This window comes from Triticum urartu, chromosome 3A, assembly GCF_056163025.1.
Source record: "Triticum urartu cultivar PI428250 chromosome 3A, HENAU_Tu73, whole genome shotgun sequence".
NCBI classification, from domain to species: domain Eukaryota; kingdom Viridiplantae; phylum Streptophyta; class Magnoliopsida; order Poales; family Poaceae; genus Triticum; species Triticum urartu.
This window is the reverse complement of record NC_141875.1, coordinates 685,438,898-685,443,342: the sequence shown is the minus strand read 5'-3', so window position 1 is coordinate 685,443,342 and position 4,445 is coordinate 685,438,898. Positions and strand designations below refer to the sequence as shown.

General features: G+C 44.9%; 1 long non-coding RNA gene across 1 annotated transcript; it reads right to left on the bottom strand.

Annotated features, from left to right (window-relative positions):
* Window positions 1-3,041: 3,041 nt before the first annotated feature.
* Window positions 3,042-3,607, bottom strand: LOC147981596 (uncharacterized). The gene is made up of 3 exons (XR_015599929.1): window positions 3,463-3,607; window positions 3,296-3,353; window positions 3,042-3,210 (listed from the first exon to the last, which is right to left on the bottom strand). It is a non-coding gene; the product is annotated as an uncharacterized LOC147981596 (long non-coding RNA).
* Window positions 3,608-4,445: the final 838 nt, after the last annotated feature.

The window sequence follows — 4,445 nt, the reverse complement described above, 5'->3', positions numbered from 1 at the left end:
TCTTCTTATCTTGGGCGATCGTGTAAAATGTATTACCATTTATCTCGTACCCTTTGAAAGTCATTATATTCGAAGATGGTAACTAGGACAGCAAGTACAGGTCATCTTCAATAGAGGTGTCATGCATGGTACGTGCTTGCAACCAGCTGGCGAAACTCCTGGTTTGTTCACGTGTAATCCAGTCATCAGACCGCTCCGGGTGTTTGGAGCATAGCAAATTCTTGTGTTCATCCATATACGGAGCCACCAAGGCGGAATTCTGTAGAACTGTGTAGTGTGCTTCAGTGAGAGAATGTCCGTCCATACATATTATTTGTTCCCCTCCTAGCGTGCCTTTTCCATCCAGTCTGCCCTTATGCCGCGATTCAGGAACACCAATCGGCTTAAGGTCAGGAATAAAGTCAATACAAAACTCAATGACCTCCTCATTTTGACGCCCCTTGGAGATGCTTCCTTCTGGCCTAGCACGGTTATGAACATATTTCTTTAAGACTCCCATGAACCTCTCAAAGGGGAACATATTGTGTAGAAATACAGGACCCAAAACGTTAATCTCTTCGCATAGGTGAACTAGGACGTGCGCCATGATGTTGAAGAAGGATGGTGGGAACACCAACTCGAAACTGACAAGACATTGCACCAAATCATTCTGTAACCTTGGTATGATTTCTGGATCGATTACCTTCTGAGAGATTGCATTGAGAAATGCACATAGCTTCACAATGGCTAATCGAACGTTTTCCGGTAGAAGCCCCCTCAATGCAACCGGAAGCAGTTGCGTCATAATCACGTGGCAGTCATGAGACTTTAGGTTCTGGAACTTTTTCTCTGCCATGTTTATTATTCCCTTTATATTCGACGAGAAGCCAGACGGTACCTTAATACTGAGCAGGCATTCAAAGAAGATTTCCTTCTCTTCTTTGATAAGAGCGTAGCTTGCATGACCCTGATGTATGCCGTCTTTTCCGTGCATACGTTGCTGGTCCTCCCGTGCCTCAGGTGTATCTTTTGTCTTCCCATACACGCCCAAGAAGCCAAGCAGGGTCACACAAAGATTCTTCGTCACGTGCATCACGTCGATTGCGGAGCGGACCTCGAGGTCTTTCCAATAGGGCAGGTCCCAAAATATAGATTTCTTCTTCCACATGGGTGCGCGTCCGTCAGCGTCATTCGGAACAGGTTGTCCACCAGGACCCTTTCCAAAGACCACCTTCAAATCCTTGACCATATCATGTACATCAGCACCAGTACGGTGGCGAGGCTTCGTCCGGTGATCCGCCTCACCTTTGAAATGCTTGCCTTTCTTTCTTACAGGATGCCTGCTCGGAAGAAATCGACGATGTCCCAGGTACACATTCTTATTAGCCAAATATATACTATCGGTATCGTCCAAACAGTGCGTGCATGCGCGGTATCCCTTGTTTGTCTGTCCTGAAAGGTTACTGAGAGCAGGCCAATCATTGATGGTCACGAACAGCAACGCCTTTAGGTCAAATTCTTCCCCCATGTGCTCATCCCACGCACGTACACCTGTTCCATTCCACAGTTGTAAGAGTTCTTCAACTAATGGCCTTAGGTACACATCAATGTCGTTGCCGGGTTGCTTAGGGCCTTGGATGAGCACTGGCATCATAATGAACTTCCGCTTCATGCACAACCAAGGAGGAAGGTTATACAAACATAGAGTCACAGGCCAGGTGCTATGGTTGCTGCTCTGCTCCCCAAAAGGATTAATGCCATCTGCGCTTAGACCAAACCATACGCTCCTTGGGTCATCTGCAAACTCCTTCCCGTACTTTCTTTCGATTTTTCTCCACTGCGACCCGTCAGCGGGTACTCTCAACTTTCCGTATTTCTTACGGTCTTCTCTGTGCCATCGCATCGCCTTGGCATGCTCTTTGTTTTGGAACAAACGTTTCAACCGTGGTATTATAGGAGCATACCACATCACCTTGGCAGGAATCTTCTTCCTGGGGCGCCGGCCCTCGACATCACCAGGGTCATCGCGGCTGATCTTATAGCGCAATGCACCACATACCGGGCAAGCGTTCAAATCCTCGTACTCACCGCGGTAGAGGATGCAATCATTAGGGCATGCATGTATCTTCTGCACCTCTAACCCTAGAGGGCAGACAGCCTTCTTTGCTTCGTACGTACTCTCAGGCAATTCGTTGTCCTTTGGAAGCATATCCTTTATCATTACCAGCAACTTTCCAAATCCCTTGTCAGATACACCATTCCCTGCCTTCCATTGCAGCAATTCCAGTGTGGTGCCCATCTTTTTCTTGTCACCTACGCAATTCGGGTACAACAATTTTTTGTGATCCTCTAACATGCGCTGCAACTTCTTCTTCTCCAAATCACTTGCGCAGTTTCTCTTTGCATCGGCAATGGCCCGACCTAGATCATCAACGGGCTCATCTGATGCCTCTTCTTCAGCTTCTTCCCGCATTGCCGGCTCAGCTTCTTCCCGCATTACCGGCTCAGCTTCTTCCCCCATTGTTGTATCATCGTATTCAGGGAACCCATGGCCAGGATAGCTGTCGTCGTCCTCTTCTTCTTCATTGTCTTCCATCATAACCCCTCTTTCTCCGTGCTTGGTCCAAACATTATAATGGGGCATGAAACCGGTCTTAAACAGGTGGACGTGAATGGTTCTTGACGTAGAGTAATTGTGACCATTCTTACATCGAGCACATGGACAAGGCATAAAACCATACGCCCGCTTGTTTGCCTCAGCCGCAAGCAGAAAAGTACGCACGCCCTCAACGAACTGGGGAGAGCATCGGTCATCGTACATCCATTGCCGGCTCATCTTCATTACACAACACCGAATAGACAAAATTAATACAAGTTCATACATAAAGTTCATACAACACTTAAATGCAACAAACAAATAACTCTCTAGCTAAAGCATTTAAATGCAACAACAAATACGATCAAGATCGCAACTAAGGTAACAATGGATCCAACAGCATAATGATACCAAGCCTCAGTATCGATGGCATATTTTCTAATCTTTCTAATCTTCAAGCGCATTTTCTCCATCTTGATCTTGTGATCATCGACGGCATCGGCAACATGCAACTCCAATTCCATCTTCTCCCCCTCAATTCTTTTCATTTTTTCTTTCAAGTACTCGTTTTCTCTTTCAACTAAATTTAACCTCTCGGCAATAGGGTCGGTTGGAATTTCCGGTTCAGATACCTCCTAGAAAAAATTTCTATGTCAACTTGATGGGCATAATTTGTCATAAACACGAAATGCAACTAGTTTTAAAAGAGAATATACATACCACATCCGAATCATAACAAGGACTAGGGCCGACGGGGACGGATATCAAAACCATGGCACTATATGTATAACAAACAACGTACGGGTAAGATAATTATACGAGTAACTATATATCCAAATCACACAAACATGAATTTTTATATAAAATTTCATGAACAAGAGGCTCACCACAAGGTGGTGCCGGCGACGGGACGGTGCGGGCGATCGACGGTGGCTACGATGGAGATTTAGAAGGCACTAAGTAAACCACACCTACATATGCAAACTAAGTGTTATTTTTGACCTCAAATTGCATATAAATCAAATACTAGCACATATATATATATATATATATATATATATATATCCTCCCAAATTACTAAACTCACAAATTAATCACTATATAAACCAATGCAAGAGCTAATCTAGCAATGAGAGATGAAAGGACAAAGTTGCTAACCTTTGTGATCATTTGAATGGATGAGGGCCTTCAAATCTTGACAAATTTTGGGCAAATTTTGTGATGAACTCGAGAGGAAGAAGGGAAAAACATAGGAGAGGGCCGGAGAGGGGAAAGGGGGAAGAACAGAGTGCTGGTGGACGAAGGGTTTATATAGGACGACCTTTAGTACCGGTTCATGGCACGAACCGGTACTAAAGGTGCTGGAGGGGCCCCACTCTGACAACATCCTGCCACCACTCTCATTAGTACCGGTTCGTGGCACGAACCGGTGCTAAAGGTTCGCCACGAACCGGTACTAATGAAAGCGGCCCGGCTAGCTGTTGGAACCGGCACTAATGTATACATTAGTGCCGGCTCAAATACAAATCGGCACTAATGTGCTTCACGTTTGACCCTTTTTCTACTAGTGAGTAGGCAACGACAACAAGCGACAAACCCATTCCTTCTCAATTCTTGTGCTCGTCTTTTCAACTACAGCATGCGGTTACTTTTGGTTTGCTCTGTCAAACTGTACTTGTTCATTCCCCTCAAAAAACACTATACCTATTCATATACTTACAAAATTGGGACAACCCAGCTCGCTGAAACCATTTCTTAAATGATGCAACCATAAGAATGTACAACCGAAATGTTCAACTATTCTTTTTTAGTAAGGTTAGAGCCCAAGATGATGTGTGGTCAAAATGTAAGAATCTTGCCAAAAATATCA